Source organism: Agelaius phoeniceus, chromosome 8, assembly GCF_051311805.1.
Source record: "Agelaius phoeniceus isolate bAgePho1 chromosome 8, bAgePho1.hap1, whole genome shotgun sequence".
Taxonomy (NCBI): domain Eukaryota; kingdom Metazoa; phylum Chordata; class Aves; order Passeriformes; family Icteridae; genus Agelaius; species Agelaius phoeniceus.
In genome coordinates, this window is record NC_135272.1 from 17,961,645 (window position 1) to 17,981,496 (window position 19,852).

Consider the following 19,852-nt stretch of genomic DNA (forward strand, 5'->3'; position numbering starts at 1 on the left):
CTTTATAATCTATAGATGGTGAAATAGGAAGTTTCTAGACTGAAAGTTTGAAAAGACTGCTATTACTATCATTTTCAGCAGTAGTGACTGTCAGTATTCAATCTTGGCTTCCTCCAGCTGGCCAATAATAGTTCAGTTTCTTATCAGCTTTTCTATTTTTATAACTTATTGGATTTGGATGTATATTTAAGATTACATGTGAATTTTTCCATTTTACCTTGCATTCAAGAAGCCATGCAATTTTTGTTACTTGTCCAGTTTTTAGGGATTGTTCATTGAATTAGACTTTAGGAAATTACAGCTCATGTAATGACAAAAGAATGGCATAATTCAAATCAGTAGCAGCATGAGAGATTTTGAAAAACAGTTTTAACTCCCAAATCTGGTGGTTGCTGCTGGTGATTTTTGCTTGCTGGTTCATTTATTTATTTAAGATTAGATTTAATTTTAGATTTGAGGCCCAGATCCAAATGATTCCTTCTGTAGCAGCCCCAAAATGTTCAGTCTGAAGAGGGTGAGGTATAATAAGAACCAACTTCTAGTGGTATTTGCTTAGGCTGCTTTTCTGTCATCTGCCACTTACCAGATTTTGTACCAGAATTTACACTGTCTAATTTCGTTTAATGAGTGGTTTTGGTGAGGCCTGGAAGAGAGAAGTTATCCAAGTTTCTTTAAGAAATTCATGCACTATTGCTCCCTCTGCTTCCTTTGCTTTCTGGAGGAAATAATTTCAAATACTTAATGTCTTGCTATGTGAATGTCTTTCCAAACCTTTGATTATTTTTGGAGCTCCTTCAGTCCTTTAATAACCTTTCTTAGATAAAATGACAGAAACAGTGTTTGAAGAAACAAAATCAGTGATGTATGAAAAGATATGCATGTTTTCATATTACATTATGTCCTACCCTTGGGACAACCTAACATTTCTTCTATGATTTCTTTACCTGTTGAGAGAAACTCTCACTGAGCTGACCACAATGATAGCTCCATAGTTCCATCCCTTTCTTGTGGTGCTTTGTGACGAGTGAATTGTAATTGCTGTAACATAGATTTAAATTGTTCTCCCAGTTTGCATTTCTGGACTTGCAGCTTTCACTTCCATTTCCATATGTGGTCTCTTCCTGGAAAATGAAGGCTCTATGATATTTCTCAAGATTACAGAGATGACATCAAAACACTTTGTAGAAGTCAGGTCTGGCAGGAGAGCTGGCCAGATTGCAGAGATTCCAGCCAGCCCTTTCAGCAGCAGCGCTGCCAGGCTAGCGAGTTGCCATGCAGCTCTTCCCTGACTTTTCAGGCTGTTTTGATCCTCTGAACTTTTCCTTTGACAGACCCAGTGTTGCAAGTTCCACAGCCCCAGGCTGCCCAGTTTGCCTGTCCCAGCTGCAGGCTGAGCTGACAGCTCCCTTAGGGACCTGCACCTCATGTTGCCATACAGGAGAGCGGCTGACACTGCCCACCAACACTTCACCTTAGAGCATGTCCAGCAAGCAATGCTCCAGCACCAGGAACTCACTCCTCCTTTCTCAGCCATCTCCACCATAAATTGCTGACAGCTTTCTGAAAGATACTTTGAAGTAAAAGAAATCAGACATTTCAAAGTGATAAACAATTGGGCCTTTGAGAAAAACAGGTCTTCAGTATCACACATCTTTAGCTTTAGCCAAATGGATGTGTTGTCATTGGCTGCTTTGGGTCCAGGATAAATAACTATTGTCAGGAAGTTTAAATCACTGCTTTTGATGCTCTTGGTAGTTTGGTAAGGAAATTTCTTTTTTCTTGGTTAATGACAACTAGCTTTCTTATGAAACCAATCATCTCACAGTTTTCTTGGAAGCTTCAGTCTAGAAGCTCACATGGTTCTGTTTCGTGTTGTGTTTCATGCCCTGAGGAATATAAAGTTATAGAAACTGTTTTACTGGTTGTACCTTACTTGATTGTGATATGCCAGATAATTTGTTTCTCTTAATCAGCCTTGTTCACTAGGCTCACATGTAAAACTCTCTTTCATATGTCAATATTGACATGTGGTATATTCACACTTCATTCCATAAATCTATGGATTATTTGCACAATTTTTAAAAACTAGAACACGGTACTCATTGCTTTCCAGTCCTCTGAAACAGTGGCAGTTCCCTACAGATGTTGATTGAATTCTGAAGTTACTCTGCCTATATGAGGATATGATGAAGGAACATCTTGCAGTTTTAATGAAAAAGAGAATTGCACAAAAGATTTTGGAAGGCAAAGGGCTGCTGAATCTCTTGAGACATAATTTACAGGATAGGGCTCTCAACAGAATGACAGTGAGGAAAAGGTTTGCTTAGGGTACGAGTAATATTTGAGAGCCTTATGGGAATAAATGAACAAAACCTTAAATACTTGTGAATAAATATTCTCAGGGGTTTCTTGTTATTACAAAGGTATTTTATGTTTTTTTTTTTTTTTTGTGTAAAAGCCTGTGATATTTCTGGTAAACAGCCATTGGGGGAGGGCAGGTCAGAGGGAGTAATCTACAAAAAAAAGAGCAAATGGGTCAGTGTCTGATTTCTCTCTTGCTAAGGCAGGAAGGTATCATAGAAATGCATCAGTCCCAGCAGAATTGTAAAAATATCTCCAAAATAGTCAAATATTCCTCAGAGTTATTTGATGCTTATCTTGAATCCTAGAACTGTAGACTCTATGTAGAATTTGTAGTTTTCAAATGACTGGGATAATGTGGAAAGTTATGTACATTTTCGAGGAAAATACTGGCATTCTTGGTGGCATTTTGATCTCAGGAATGGAATTATTTACTTAAGGAAATTATTTTTGACCTCCTTTCTCTTTGCTTTGACTTTATGCTGTCAAGTTACAAAATTCAGCATGGTACATCATGCAGGCAGCAATGGTTGATATAACAACAAAGAAACCTATTGAATATATTTAATTGGGTGCCAATTCAAGGAAACCAGAGAAAATTGCTGTACAACTGCTGTGTGAGTTGGCTGGTTCTAAACTAGCTTTAGGTGAATGTAATTAAAATCACTGCTATGTTTTTTGTGATTGATTTTTTATAAGGTTGTGAACTAGAAAAATAAAAATAAAAGAAACATTCTACTGTATTTCATATTACCTTAAAAATCAGTTCCAACAGTTTACAAGTCAAATAGTTGTATGACTAGGCCTTATTATCCTCCACACATCTCATATTTTGATTGATTTGACTTTTTGGAGATAAATGTCTTGTGTCACATATATAGCACAAAGCATAACACAATATAATGCAATTTCATCAAGGATCTTTTGTAATTGCTTATCACACATAGCTGTGCATGATAGATGGAAACAATAAAAAATAAATGAAAAATATTCAAGCCAAACAATGTTAGTTTCTGAAATGTTGATTTTTTTTTTCCAATATGTCCAGACCTGAACACTCAGGAAACATCAATCTCCTCAGGAATGCATTAGGAACTGTGGGATAGAATTGATAAAGAGCTTACTTTCCACAGATTTCAAATCAATAGCGGGGACTTTAAGGAAGGCAACTGCTGGCTGCTGCATGGGGTGTAAGGTACACTCCTGAGTGCCTGGAGCAAGGTCATCATATTTATCAAGTCAGTTCTTTTCATTTTGGTTGTTTTATTGAGACAGTGTTAGGAGAGCAGTTCAAAGCATCTCTTTAAATTAGTGAGAATACATTATCTGAAAATGGTATAGCTTAAGAATCAGTAAGTCATAAAAACTAATAGAAAAAATAGTTTATCATATAAGAATTTAGGGTTTTTGTTTCAGAACCAAACTGCAATTGTACTGCTGGATAGCTGCCTGATATGTGCTTGGATGTGGTTGGACTGTAGTAAGCCTTCATTCATTCACAAAACTAAAGTTACACAAATATAATTTTAAAATGTGCCTGGTATCCCTTTGTAACCTGGGCTTCCTAGTAGCAGTGGTTCACAAAATACTGTTGTGTACAAATGAACAACCAGCCCCCCACTTTCTGCAGTCTGTGCTAACAGAGACCCTCAAACAAACTGAGTTGGTTTGGTTACTATACTTTCATCTCATCTTGTCCCACCTAGTGCCTTTCTTTCCCTTTAGACAGAACCATGAAATACCTGGGAGAATCTTAAAATGGGGAAACAGATGCTGAAAACTGAAGTGGCTTTTCACACTCCTGTAAAGCTCTGTCCCTTATCACTGAGCCAAGCAGGCTGCAAAGCACCTTCAGACATCTCTAGTCCACCACCCTGCACAAAGCAGGTCCAGGCTTTGTCCAGGCAGGCTTTGGTACCTGCTAAGAGATGTGTTTCCAGAATGTGCCATCCTCCTTGTGAAAATGTTTGCTTATAAATCAAGATTTCCTGTGTTGTACCTGATGTCTGTTGTCATTCATCCTAGTGATGTGCGCTTCTGTTCTTCTGTGGCCCTTGACAGTATTGAGGCAATTAATTCTCTTACTATCTCCTCCTTTGCTGTCATTTAGCTCAGTTTTGGTTTTTTTCCACTAGCAATTAGAAAAATGTATTTTGTCTTTAAAAACTATTAGTATCTCCAGCACTTGAACTGCATTCTTTGTATTGACAGATATTTAATATCACAAGTCATTCAAAATAGCAAAGCCATTGCCAATTTGGATTCCAAGATGCAGGGTAATATTTAACAAATTTTCAGTGTAAGTGACAACTCCAGACAATTTTCTATATGGCACCTAATATACAGACCCCTTGTGACTATTTGTAGCAACGCATTTTTTTATATTTTTTTGGGATTTTTATTTTTTGCTTTTTCCTGGCATTGTAAGATATCTGGCTCCCTATCATCTTAAGGTTTACTTAATGTTGTCTCTTTATAGGACATGTTAATTTCTAACTTGGTGATCTTCACCGTGGCTTCCAATTCCTGTAGACATGCTGAGCATTAGTATGTGGTGTTCCTAAATCAGTGACCAGAGGGAAACCATGCTTACCTGGCCCCTTTTCTTGTGCCTTATCTCCTGGGGCATAAGGGCTCAGGGATATCATTTGGCATCTGTTTCTAATTTTGATTATAAATACAAGAGAGCTTGTTATGTTCTCTCAGGCCTCCAAGTTTTCTGTAAGTAAGGATGAGTGCAAAGTGATGGGTGTTCCACTAGGATTGCCAGCTGCTAGATCTTAACAGAACCACAGCTAAGGTCATAACTAATTCATATTAGCTGCAGCCTAATTCAGCTGAGGACTTGTGCTCATAGACAATATTTTTAATAGGTTGCTGAATGACTTGTTTGCTGTGGGGAAGTCCCATTTTCTTCCATTTCTGCTGCAATGTAGTTATTCTCTAACCACAAAGCACTTGCTCCTTTATTCTTTTGGAGACTCTGCTTGTTCAAAGCTAGTGACAGCTTTTCATCTTTGGGATTTTGCTGTTTGGATTTTTTTTGTTTGCTTGATATTGGTTGCTTGTTTTGTGAATCATCTTTTTGAAACATGGGATCATTTTGATTGTATGAAGTTAAATAAAATGGACTGTTTAGAACCCTAGCACCTAGATTCTCCTTTTGTTTTAGTTTGACTATTTACATTCTGTGAGCAGATCTGGTTTTTCTTTGTTGTTTTTTTTCCCTTCTCTTTCCATTGCTCTTGTTAATTCTGCTGCTTTGGGCCATGTTAAATTTGCTTTTGCCAGGAATCATCTTTGGAATCTCTCATTATTAACAGAGCATTCATTCTCTCAGTATGTCCTCTAGGACATTTCTAAATGGGCAATATTCTGTTAGGCTGTCACATACACAGTTATAGTGTCATGCAACTGTAATGTCATATTGCCTTTTCCTATAATGAAATATTTTACAATGGTGTTTGGTTTGATAGGTTACTCTTTTACAATTATTTGTACATCTTCTGAGGTTTTACCTCCTGCTTTCTGAGACTGCTACAAACTGCTTAAGACAGAGTAAGTTTCACTCTTTATATATTTAGGAGAGTTATGTGTTCTCTGTAATCTTATATGTGAAAAAACATTGGCCCAGGGTTTCTATATATTGCTGCCATTTCCTGCATTGAACTGTCCATTTTTCCTACAAACTACCATTCTTAATTTTTTTTTGTTTTGTTAGTATTTATATTAAAGAAACCTTTAGTTTAAAAAAGCAAACTGTACTTAAATCAATGAAAAAAACTCTTGCTCTATTTCAGCAACACGAAAACACAATAGAGGAAAAACCACTGTGTAATTAAACAGTAAAGAGATGAAAATGCAGAATTGCTACATCATGTCTTGCTTTTAGTTCATTTCCTAAGATGCTACCTGTTAACTATCTGGAATAGTTTATTCTGGGCACCACAGGGTTGCTGTCCAGTGTGCCTTTGAAGGATGTATGCTTAAAGTAATTTTTTTTCATGATCATTTTCCATAATTAATTGCAATTGGAAAAAATAAACATATAATTGATTTGGTTTTGAAATTATTGCTCTTGTAGATCATTTGATAGTTTGTGTATATTTTATATGTCTTTTTTTCAGCATAAGCCAGAAACTTGCCCTGTAGGAATTGTATGTCTATTTTCTCTTCTGCAAAAGCCATTTAGGTAAATTTCAGCTTTTTTGAAGCAGTTGATGTTTTCTTTGTATGCTGAGTGCCACACATCACTTTGCTTGTAGCTATGAATGTCCATAGTTGTATTTATAGGACAATATCAGGCATGAGCTGTGGAATATGCTGCATTTAGGTCTGCCAACACATAGACTCCAGAGCAGATAAACCATTAGCAGAGCCCCCAGCCTGGTGGGCAAATGGAGTCCCATGAGTGACAGCAGATGAGATTCAAATGTGACCTGTACAGCTGAGAAATTCTAACAACTCTTACTCTAGACAGCAGCTAAAGCCCAAGAGTGCCTAAAGGAACTTCGTGCAATAAGAACTTTTTGTTGAATACAGAACTTAATATATGGTTTCCTTGTTCATCAAAAATTAATGATAAAATATTCATTTGCTGTAAGGGTGTGACTCAGGATTCTGTCCAGATGTCCTGGTTCTGGCCAGGGCAGGGTTAATTTTTTTCAGTAGCCAGGAGGGGGCATGGCTGGGACACGGAGATTATGCTATACCACCTCATGAAATTGCTGGGGGCTGAAGGAAAGGGATTCCCTTCCAGAGAAAGGGGCTCCTGCCAGTCAAGAAAAGGTGGCAGCTGGAGCAGTCTGGTCTTTGTTTATTGTCAGAGCCTTTATGTGTAAATTGTTTTCCTTTCTTATACCTTTTGTATTAATATTGTGCTCTTACTGTTCGTTTCCTTATCTCATTGCTCTTTCCAGTAAATCACCCTTATGTCCACCATGATCTTTGCCTTTTGTGCCTCCATCTGGAGCGGGGTGGGAGGGGAAGCAGTTGCCTGGCTTTACTGTGAGTACTAAATTGGAGAATCCCATTCCTAAACCATGACACCAGATTGAACTGTCTTCTCTGAATGTCCATGGAGAGACTGAAATCCTGGCTTTGGCCAGGCAAATTTCTGATGTGTCACCTTCCCAAAACATCAAACCCTTTCATTATCAACATCTCTTCTGGCTCCCAGTCTCTCTTCTATCTCATTTCTCTCTCCACCTTACATTTTGACTTTTTAAAATTCATTCCTAATTAATAAGTAGGGCTTTTTAACTATTGCGAGTTTAGCCTATTTTAATGATTTTTTTCTGAGTTTAGTCATGCTTTGTATCATCAACTTCCACACATGACCCTTCAAATGACAGACAGGAAAAAACGTCCCCAGACTTTATGAAATTATATGTAAGTACCTTAACAGTACTTAACCTCTTTTTACAAAAATTGCTTTTTACATTAATTTCCAGTATTTATAGAAATCCATAATTTTATTTGCATTAGGGTTAAGCAGAAAAGAGATTCTGAAATTATGCAAATTGAGGGGTACTTCAGATCTTTAAAATATAACCTGATTAGAACTCCAGAGAAGCACAACAGAGCCACTACATCTGGTTTCAGGTAAGCACATAGCTGAAGAGCAAAGTGATTTTGGTATTTGCCTGAGACCTTTTTTTTTAGAGCCTAATGCAGTCAGGCACCTGACTATTGTTGTATTTCCAAAGAAATCAAGTTTCTATATCCCTTAGTCATCTTTCATAATTCTAATCTATTTTTGGTGTACCTTTTGTGTATCATAGGAAATATATACTCTCCAAATATGAGAGGAAATGCTCAATTCATTTATTATTTATTAGAAAGAAATATTTAACTACTTAAATGCTAAAATTGAAAAAGATCCAATCTAAGCCAAAGCCAGCCTGTTGCTTAGACCCTTGTATGGGGAAAACTATTTCAAGTTATTTATTTTTTATATTTCTTTACTCAGCAGGTTTTGAGGGCTAAATGTTTTGGTGATTTACATGCAATAAACCTAGGCTCTTTTCCAGGCTCTCCCAAAGGCCATTTTAGTGACCTTCGGCAAGTTCATGGCAAATAAATAATGAGATTGAACCTAATTTCCTTTACAAAGGAAAGCACTGTGGCTATAGGTATAAATGTTTATATACTCATCTGAGATACTGCAGTAAAAGAGTCCTGTCAACCACAAACCAGCATTATTTATTGGAGTGGCTAAGATTGAATGATGAAAATGCTAACACTATCTACTCAATCTGCATACTTGTTAGTGTGTCATAAACACAACACTTCCCATCAAATGCACTCTTCCTGATATGAATCAAACGCTTCTATTACAGTGCTCTGCACTATTCATCAGTCTGACTCCCTGGCCTTAACTGCCAAATACAAAATGCTTGCTGATTTTCAGGGATGTCACCATACAGCCATGTGGTTTTGGTTAGAGTAATGGGCTATCAGCAAAACACATACAAAAAATAATTACAAACATTTAAAACTGAATTCTGGGTATTTGTACCAGCAATACAATTCAGGTACCTGCTTCTGCAATCAGTGGTCATGGCCTAGTTCTATACACGGATTTTTTTTTCAATCATAGTTAGAAATGAACCAAAATGCTTATAGAGAATCCCTATGTGACACTGTTAATTTCACTATCAGGGATGGTCTGTTGCACTTGAAGATTTTATCCTCCCCTGTACATGGCATGACACCTGTGTTTTCTCTATTTCTCTGTTGAAAATGCTGAACACTTTGGGTAGGCAATCCATGCCAATACAGGAAGCTGCTATTGCTAACAATGTATAGATCAACAAGAAATTGCATTCTAAATCTTGGATTCTTGGATCTGTAAACCCTATTGAAGACAATAATCAGTCCGGATGCCAAATATTTTTTGTATTAAAGATCAAGATAGGCAGTTTGCAAGTTTTAGAACAGGGACCAAGGCTCCTTGACAATCTGGAAAAAAACCCCATTCTCTTGAAGAATTTTATCAGAAAACAAAACTCTGCATTTCACTGGCTTGGTTACTGTCACTTTTGGTTAATTAATCCCTGTGTCAGTCCCACGTTCTCTTAAGGGGTTATGTCCATTGCTGAACACCAAGTGTTGAACAATCAGTGTTCTTCACCTTGTGAAAAATCTCAAAAAGTGTGTTATGCGTGGGAGGTGCAAAAAGTCAAGGTCTGAAATACAGAAGCAGCTGTAAACATCACACTTTCCTAGGTGTTTTGTGATGATAGGAAACCTGATATACTGTGAGATTGTTGTCTAGAAGGTTACAGTATTGTAGAAGGTCTATTTATGTTTATTGCAAACACATTTAATTGGGTACACAGAAAAAATTAGAGATGTTGGACAAATGTGAGAATTGTTGTGCATTTTGCGCTCTAATTGAAGAAAAATGGTACCAATGAGATCATTGGATTATTTTTGAAGGAATTTCTCTTTTCTTGTATGAAATTATGATTCTTGTGAAGACAGAGACATTAGATTCTCCTTTGGAACTAACCTTGTGTAAAATGAGAAGGGTAATCTTTTGCTCTTGGTAGAAAGCAAGACCTTGATAAGACATAAATAATTTTAGAATTTCCCAGTGACTGTGAGCAAATTACTGATGCTCCCTAAGGCTGTTTTACTTGACTAGTAGAAAAATACTAAGTTTTCTATCTCTACTCTTGCAAAGTTCATCTGTTGAAAAAGCTTTCTGTTATTATTATTGCAGTAAAAAGGGATTGTACCCTCTGTTGGAGGGTATGCTGCAGCAAAGAGGGAAGTAAGCAAATGAATGTCTAGAAAAAAATGGATAAGGTTTCATTTAGATGCTTCCAATCCTATGTTTTCACATTTCCTTATATTTCTTCCCCAACTTGAGCCCAGGTATGTACAAAAATTCCTTGGTGAAGGATTTTATTTAATAATGCAGGGACACAGAGAAGAGACATTGTACCCCACAAGGTGTTTAGCTCCAAAGCTGACCTATAACCACACTGCTGGCACCAACGCTGCTGCTACCAAAAGGAAATGCCAAAGAAGCTTTGGGGCTTTTTTAAATAGCCAGTTCTGGAGAAAAGACAAAACCATCTAAATATTTCAGATAATCTTAATAATACTTTTTTTTTTTCTTTCTGTTTAACAGCTCCACCTTGAGAATTTCACATTATTAATGGTCAGCTCTTAATATTTGGGATATAACTATCCGCTAACTCATGTGTGCTGAAGTGTCCTTTATTCCCCACTGAGAAGTCTGGGTAATACTGGTAGAGAAACATAGGTGAACACAATCAAAAATCTGTATTTATACTTTTGTTCCAGTTCTTTCCTTTAGTAATTTTTAGGTGGTCTCTCTATGTATGGCTCTATGATTCATTCTTGTTTAAAAAACACCCAGAATTTCAAACTTGATTGGACTTGGTCTGTCTCTATGGGTTTTTTTTTTTTGACAATATAGTTTAAAGGAATAAGCCTGGAAGTACTGACATGACTTTTGTTTCAGTTTGGTACTATGCAAGAAACAATTCTCTGTAAGAGACCTTCAATCTGAGAAATGGGCTTTGTAACATCTGTTTTGTACAGGAGGCTAGGTGGGTTAACTAATGAACTCTGAAAAAATTATTACTGAGTTTTTGAATAAAAGTTCTATCTGTGCAATAACTGCAGAAATGTTAGAAAAACTGCAGTTTTAAATCCCAGACTGAGGATTGACAAAAAAACCCAAAACCTAAAAGAAGACCAACTTAGCATTTCAAACATCCTCAGAAATGTGAGGGCACAGAATGACCTGGAGGATGCCTGATTTTTGGAGGAAAACTGGTGATTAATTCGTATAGCATCAAAGTATCTCTTGGTAGGTATGAAAACTGCTATTTCCATATAAGTTTGGGAAAAAGTCAAAACAATTCAGTTCCTCTAAAGTGACAAAGGAATAAAATCAAGGACACCCATAGCAGTACTTAAGATGTTTTTATTCTTACAGTGGTGCAAACAGAAACTGTTGAGCCATTTGCAGTCTGTGGTCATGTGTGTCATTTCCCAAGAGAACAGAGAGCTGAAGGGTTTGGTTTTAAAACACCATTTAGATGAGAATTTTCTGTTGAATTAAGCTTGTAGTTTTTGGTCCTAGTTTTCTCCTTAGGGGAAACAGAACGTTAAGTGACCAGTGAAAAAGCTCCGTTCTTCCTTGCAGAGAAGAGCTGCTCTGCCTATGCTGTGGGGTCAATAGCTTGACTGTGTTTGTTTTATTATATATATTTTTATTTAATCACTGCACTCACTTTTAATCTTTTATTGGTTCTTTTCCAGAGAGTGCTTTGGAGCTGCTTATTAGCTCTATCCCTGTAATCCTAGATTTTTGCTGCTAAACTGTTAAAAGGAAATTTAACTTTAAGACTTGTGGGAGTGCATGTTGGCTACGACTGTGTTATCTGTGCAGCTGGCTATATGATCTTTTATCCTAGTGGAGAATTGTGAGTTGAGAAAGGTGGATTAGGAGAGCTGCTGGACAGCAAGTGTTGCTCACAGCATGCAAAGTGAGCATTTTATTTTAAATGCAGTTCTGATGGCAACTGGGTGCATCTGATGTCAGGACAACACGCAGGAAAGGCAGTATACAGCAGACACTGGGTATCTGTCTGGTGGATGGGGTTAGATCATCTGGGAAATTTCTTAATTTACTGTTAATTTTTCTATCACTGAATTGAGATTCTGCCATAAACATTCTTTATTCGGTTTGCATTTTAGTTCAGGTTGCAAGTGAAAACAATCCCACTACCTTTTAATTTAATGCAAAAAGAACTAATTCTTAAAAATTATAGTGACACACTGAATAGATGAATTGCACTGGGAAAAAGGAAAAAGTATTCCCTCAGGGCCTTTGTCATGGGAAGCCTTTAAAACGAAAAAGCATGTAAGAAAAAAGTAGATCTGAGTGATTTTGAAGGTGGCTTTGCCAAGTGCTAATGGGAGACTATGGCAGGAATCTTTTTGAAGGGTGTGGAGAAGCAAATTCGTGCTTCTTGTGGTGTTAGTCCTCATACTGTGGTGCTGGTTAACCAGGAGCAGTTCTTATCTCAGATATAGGGGATCCATCCTCACCAGGACTTGGCATAAATCTGAGTCCTCTTTGGCTCAGTGCTAAACAGAAATGGGCTGGCACCAAACCCAACACCACAACTCAGTGGGGCAGGAAGAGTTGCTGCTGTCAAGAGCTTTGAAGTGAACAAGTGAGGAAAAGCCAGAGCTACCAGTCAACATACAGAATTCAGGTAGCATTGTCACCATTGGCTGTCTTAAAACATTGAGCTGGACTTTAATGTGTTTGAGCATTTTCAGCTCTAAGAGTTAGTTAAGTAAGTTAGTTAAGCAATGCATATTTTTTGATTGATGATTTTTTTGTCTCTCCCAATAAAAAGGAAACTGTTGAAACTTAGGCACCTAGAATGGGCTAACATGATCTCCTGCTAAGGAGGTTTAAGTTGTGCTGCTGTGCAGGAATGCATGTGGCTATAGAAACTCCTAAGAAAGCTGGATACTACCAGTATGATATGGGCTGGTACAGGACAAATCTCTCTTGTCTGAATTCTGTTATTGTGGATACATTGCCATGCTACCTGAGTTAGCTGCTTTAAAACTGGCTCAGGTGTGTCAGTGGTATTGCAGTTTCTGCAAAGTTTTGCTCTAGCCTGGAAGTGAATAGAAAAGGGATCTTGTATGGTACAGAAAAGCTGGTTCCAAAGCTGCAAATGTTCTTCTTTCCTCCTCGTGTTACCTCTGATATTACTGGTTTAATATGGAGAAATGCTTTTATTGTAAAGCACCCTAGGGCACTCTTAAGCTAAGGTGTTTCCAGTGGTATATTACTTGCATTGGAGAATATTCTTGATGGAAGAGTAGTTTTTTGATACTTTATTTCTCATGATTTTCTTATTGCACCAAATCTGAGCATAAACATTCTGGGAGAAATGTACTGTAAATATTTGTATTTATTAATGCAAATCAAAATCACACAGCTAAATCCCTATGTACTGGACTAAATATTTACTCTTCTGTGTAGATTTTAAGTGTATTCAAGGACAGAAAAACCATTCTCCATGTTCATAAATAGTAAAAGATGCCATTCAAGAATTATGGACATTTTCTCATTATTGAGTGGGAGAGGTGGAAGCTACTATAAAATGTAAGAGTGGGTTCTAAAATGTAAATATTGTGTGTCTTGAAATATTTTGCTGATCATGATATAATGCTGTTAATTGCTTGGCTATCAATTAGTTTAGCAAACCTCTAGGAAGCCCCTTATACACAGTACCACATATTAAAAACCATTCAGCTTCCTGGAACAACCCCTTCTAAAAGAGTTCTAGTGAGCCCAAATGGAAAAAAATGTAGGATATCAAATGGACTTAAATGAAGTAAAGCTTCTGGCAAAGGTCACAGAGCTGCTTAGATGGGCTAGAAATGTGCTTAGTCTTCCTTGGTCCCCAACAAAATACACAGCCCCAGCCTGCCACACTTTGCCTGAGGCTGCTCAGCAATTCCAGTTTCGACCATAGGAAATTGCTTGGGAGAAGAATCCCAATGGCAGGGTTACATGGCTCCTAGATTGACTCTGACTCTAATTCTGACTTCCAAAATAGTGCAGGAAAGCCCATACCATTCCTCATGTCCATGTGTCTGTCCTTTATGGAAAGGTGTGAGGAGAAGTCTCTGCATCAGCCTGAACCGTGAGCACCTCAGCAGGGCCAGCTCAGGCTCACTGTGCCCCACAGGGCAGAGAGGGACCTGATCATCCGCCAGGAGCTGGGACACCAGCTCCCTCAACCCAGCAGGTCACCCCTGCACCCCAAAGGGGGACTTCCAATATAGTTATAGCCTGTACAGCAATTTCTTTCCCTTTGGTGCTATTTTGAATGTGACAGTGGGAAAACCTCATCAAACTTTCCCTAGAATGAGACTTTAATTCCCTCTGTCATAGCCTATCCTGCCTGCTCTTGAGGGGCCAAATCAGTGTTAAAGATAAATGGCAGAGCTTTGCATTCACCTGTGCTGGCAAATGTGTCTGCTGCAACTTCAGAAAAAGTGACATAAGGACAAGTAAAGACAAGACTGGAGTAAATTAAATGTGGAATACCTGGCTGAGCTGCAGCTCACCAAGACCAAAACCCTGTCTGTGATTTAGTAAGCCAGGAAAATAACTTATAGTTTAGACTTGTTTTTCTCTTCTTTTTGAGACCCAGGAAGGCTAATACTTTTATAATAACTGTTTATAGAATGTCTGACTTCATGATCCTGACCTAAGCACTGAACAGGAGACCACTACAGGAAATTTATGCCTCAAACCAGCATAGCATCTCCAGCTATTATTGAATTGTAGCACTACAATATAGCTCCTAATAAAGCTTGTAACAGTGGTGAGTTCTTTGCAGCTCTTTCTCTTTAAAATCTCCTGATACACTTTTAAATCAATTTCTAACAGGGAAACATTTTTTCCCAGGGCAGTAAATAAAACGTTAATGGAGAGAAGACTCCTGCCCCACTATGCCTGAGCAATCCGAGAATTTCAATAGATCAGGGCTCCCTCTCTTCCCCTTTGAGGGAAAAGATGGCTGGGGATATACTCAGTGGTGGCCTTGTCTGCCACACAAATCCTTCTCTGGGCTACATGACCCAGATTTGGAGTGCAAACAAATATTTATAACTCCCAGAAGTGCCCTTACACTCCATCCTGCCATGAGTAGTAGAGCTCTATTTTGTGCCACTGGATGAAGTTTTCGTCAGTTAAAACATAAACAGATTATATGATTAACAAATATTTAATTTTATGGTTACCTGGGATTTTTTTCCTTTAGTAGCAAACTGGTAGCTGGCTTAAATCAAACCAGTACTGAGAAAACCTGTGAATAGAAAGAAAATTCAAATTAATCTTCAATTTCTCTGTTTTGGTACTATCTTTTAAATATGCAATAGTTTAATATCTGTATCTCTGTATCTGAAGCAACAGATAAAAATAAATAATAACAAAAAACTCATATGGCACTTGTACATCTGCAGTAACATTGAGCTAGTTTGTTAATAGTGAGAGTAGTTTGAAAGGTTTGGAGAGGTAAATTGTATTGCTAGGTAAGTGAAAAGGGATGGTTTCTATTTTTATGACCTGACTTGCTCTGAATCAGGGAAAACCTTTGATCTGTTTTAACAAGATAGACTACAGATGTAATCTAAATAAGCTACATTTCTTACTTGTATGAGGTTCTCTCTCTGTAAGAAATTGAAAGGCCATATTTCTCCTGTATTATTATGTAGTAGTTGCTTACCAGGATCGTAATTTTTTCTAATGCTAAAGAAAAAAATGAAGAAATTAAAGTTAGGCATGTTTATTAAAGGGAAGAGGTTGCTGAGTGTAGATTAAATTTTTAGGGGATTTTGATGTCATCTTTTAAGAGCATGCACAGATAATAATTCTGAACCTTACAGTTCAGTTAGGCCTGATTGGTAGAGAGCATATTCTACCTCCAATGCAGTATCCTAAAAATTAAGTTGCTGCCAAACTTTGCAAAATCCCATTGCAAATCATGAAGCTGTTAAGCTTTCTCATAACTGATTTATTTTTCACATTTGAAAAATGCCCCTGTCTCAAAGAATGGATGAATTACTTTCCTAAAACTATTTTTTAAATGACATTCAGAGGGAGAATTTAATCCCAAGTATTTAAAGTGTAGCATAATAAGAGCAACTGCATGATAGTTAGATTGAGAAGTGCTTTCTTATATTAACTATGAGTATTTCTGTGGGCCCTATCTATATTGAAAATGACATAAATAAAAAAGTAAATGCCATTCTCTTTTTTCTTTTTTGTTACTTTTTAAAATGCTCCTTCAAATAGGATTAATTTAAGTTGTTTCTATTCAAAATCTGGGCTATCATACTGGTGATTTAATGGATAAATGTCTGTTTAAAAAGATTAATTTTACCCTGGGACTTGAGTGAAGACTCTGGCTCTTGGTGCTCTGCAGTAGTATAGTATATTTCACAGCTGTGGGCTTTGATGGAGCACAGCCTGCCCTCTGCTCCACACAATGCCTCTCAGGGGAATGTTCCCCGTAGTACTTTAGATGATAACCACTTCCAGAAAGTGTAATGGATGACAAAAGAAACCACAAGATAGTTTGACCCATGCCAGTTTGAAGGCTTTAAAATTACTGACCTTACTCTAAACTTAAAGTTGATTTTTTATTTTTACTCCTCTATGTGGAAAGTGGAATACAGGTGTGCTGTGATCAGTACCAGAAAGGCTTGCAGCAGGCAGGATGCCCTGGAGATTCTGTGTGGGCAGTTTCTTGTACAAAGTGTCTTGGTGAAGACAGAAATGTAGATCACTGCCATGGAGCTGCTGCCACGTGAGAGATCATGTGCTAGAAAATTGGTTCTCGTTTTGGGTGGTTATAGTTTGCCTGTTACCATCTGGACAGGCAAGAGTGACAAGTGTGAAGTGATCCCCTGCACTTTTGTTCATGAAGCTGGCTTTAAGCTTGCTTATCTGGGCCGCGCTGTGCTGTCACCCGATGCGAGCACTCAATGAAAGCCAGCCTCTGCTGAGCCCTGGCCTCTGCTGAGCCCTGGCCTGTGCTGCCATGGCTGTGCTGCCAATGCCACCTCAACAGCAGCTCTGACAAACCTGCTGTGCTAAGTCTGTTCCACACACAGAAATGAGTGCACTGCTCACATCTTTTGGGTTTCCCTCCGTGCGCAAGATGTAGGCAGAATCATGTGAGATACATCTACTTTGCAGCAGTCCTGAGAGATTTTGCTGACCTAGAGGTAAAATGTGCTTACCTGGTTTAGGATGAAAATACCATTGGAAAACTAGCATTTCACTCATGCATAAAATTGTTATTCAAAAAGTAGAGAAGCCAGACATTGTGATGTAGATAGATATGTGCCCATCTCAACTGGATGTATGAAATTTGTTATTTTCTGATTTTAAAGTGCCAACCTCAAGAGCCAAGGGCTATAAAGAAAACAGTATTAATGAAGTTTATCCATTTCTGCAAAACTTTCCTGTAATACCCTCTACTGGCATTGTATAGCTCTTCATAGTTTGACAGTTGTAATTCATTTTGGGGCTGCACCACTCAGAATTAATGAGGTTATTCCAAATTTCTGCTGATAAAATCTTTATACCACCTCATGCTGGTACGTGCCTTTGTTGTATAGCGTGCAGTGAGGTAGATGTATATACACTTATTCAGTTTATTTATCTTTAAACTTACAGTGCACATAGCTTAAGATCTAGTATTTTAATACTTCAATAGTCCTAAAATGTCCATAACTATAAAGGTAAATGGCCTATGAAATGATATACTTAGCATCTGTAAAGGAATAATGTGTTTAGAGACCCAATGAAATAAATCTGTCAACATAAGAACTACTTTGGAGAATAGGATTTCCATGAAGTTATTTTCTTCTACAGAATGTTAGGAAAGCTGATTCAGTTAGACAAAAAGAGATTAGAGAGACAAGAATATACACTATACACACAGGAGACCCCCTATATGTATACGTGGTAGCCAAATAAGCATTTCAATTACTTGAATTTAAAAAAAGGCAGTGAAAAAAGTTCATTTGGCTAAGGCAGCCAATATTTGGTGTAATCAAAATTACCAAGAATGTTCACAGAGATTTGAGATTTCTGAGTGTCTAAATATGGAAGAAGTACAAATGTTTCTTTGAAAGTGAAAAAAAATTCCAAGTAAATTTCCATAATTAAGTTATTTAATTTTCTTTTGTGCTAGCTTTTATTCCTAAGCTCAAATTTCTTTCAAAGCCTTTAAAATGCAGGAATTGGAGGGGAAAGTAACGTGTTTATACTTATGCCATCTGAGTATTTTGTTAGTAATTGCTAAAGTGGCAGTATCTGATATCAGTGTGAAAGAAAGCCTTACAGTAATTTGAATAGTAATGTAGCAAACAGCAGCAAGACTAAAGTGCATATGCTGTAATATATACAGCAAGTCAGCTAGCTCTTAAATGTACACAAATCACTTCTGCCTGAGCTAGTCTCTGAAAAGCAAAGTTTGAAACTGGGGAGACACTCTAGAAAGGTAACCTGTAGTTCTGCTCTGGCTTTAAAATTTCCTCTGACAACAGTAACTGAACACCTTTTGAGACAGGGCAGACAATGGAGGCCACTGTCTGAATCCTGAGGGGTCACTCCTGTGTCAGTGTCTTGCATTGCTGGGAGCACTAAGCTCTAACTTTACAAGAATTTCAGCAAAATAATTAAACAGTATGAAATTCCATGACATTAAATATTATTCCTGTACGTAATGCTTAATGTCTTTTTGAAAAAACCCCAAGCAGGTCAAGTAGAGGATTATATTATTTGAATCAGAGCAATTTGACCTCATGTGTGTTTATTTTGATGCTTTCTATGTATAAGATACCCTAGCCACACGTCATCCATTTTGGGCCAGTCAGTGCACATTCTCTTCTTTCAGGATTAATATTTCAAAATTAAATATCAGATCCAGTTCAATAGTATATTCAATCCCAAATATGAACATAGCCTCAGAGAGTGAGAATAGAGGGAAAGGTCAGATGATATCATCAGTTGCTAAGAACAGCTACAGGGTTTGAGAAGCAGGCTGAGGAGAAGGGAAGGTTTCTTGGACAGGAGCCAGAAATCTGCACTGTGGTGAAATCAATTTTCAATTCTAAGTACGGTGTTTCCATTGGTAAGGATCTTTGAGGATTGCACCATCCAGCTTTCAGGGATCAAAAGCAACAGCAGCCTCAAGAATCTTGTCTGCCCACATTTTTAATTGTTAAAAACCCTGGTTTTAGGCATCAAAGCAATGAGACCTATAAAGACACAATCAAATGGTTAATTAAGATATGTGTTTGCTCTCTTCCTTCATTTAGAGAATGAAAACATTCTGATGGGATATATTCTTGGATGGTGTGGCTATCATTATGTTTTCTGCCATTATGTCATAAGATTTGATATTTCAAGTCTAGTCAGATACCTTTCAGGGTTTTTCAATACAAAAGCAGTTTAGCCCTCAATGTATCTAATAAAGTGAATTCATTGAGATGATGTGTTGAAGATTAAAGAACTAAGTCTAGCAATTATTGCAGTCATAAAACAAGCTAGGTAATAAACTGAGAAACATTTTATGGAATGATTTAGCACCTTTGGTAGTCAATGGGAAGAAACAAATGAAATTGCTCCTAATGGATTTTCCTTGGAAATCAAGGAAGTCAAAGTGAGTTAGGAAATCAGTGTGAACAAGGCACAGCACACTGAAACCCCTTGGCATGTCTATAATGCAATGCAGATGCTTTGCAAGCATTTCTGAGGTAGCACTGCCAAGTGTGAGCTGTGTGTGAGCACATCCCAGCGTCTGAGAGGAGCAGACCATGGAGGGATGAGCTGCCAGTGCCAGTTCTGCTGAGGGAAGCAGGGCACTGCAGGCTGGGGCTCTGTGCAGGC

General features: G+C 37.7%; 2 long non-coding RNA genes across 2 annotated transcripts in view; both read left to right on the plus strand.

Annotated features, from left to right (window-relative positions):
* Positions 1 to 19,852, plus strand: part of LOC143694639 (uncharacterized) — a 296,382-nt gene that overhangs the window by 246,918 nt on the left and 29,612 nt on the right. The gene's annotated exons all lie outside the window — the stretch shown is intronic.
* LOC143694676 (uncharacterized) lies at positions 7,297 to 7,965 on the plus strand. Its single transcript, XR_013183341.1, has 3 exons — positions 7,297 to 7,368; positions 7,669 to 7,752; positions 7,849 to 7,965. It is a non-coding gene; the product is annotated as an uncharacterized LOC143694676 (long non-coding RNA).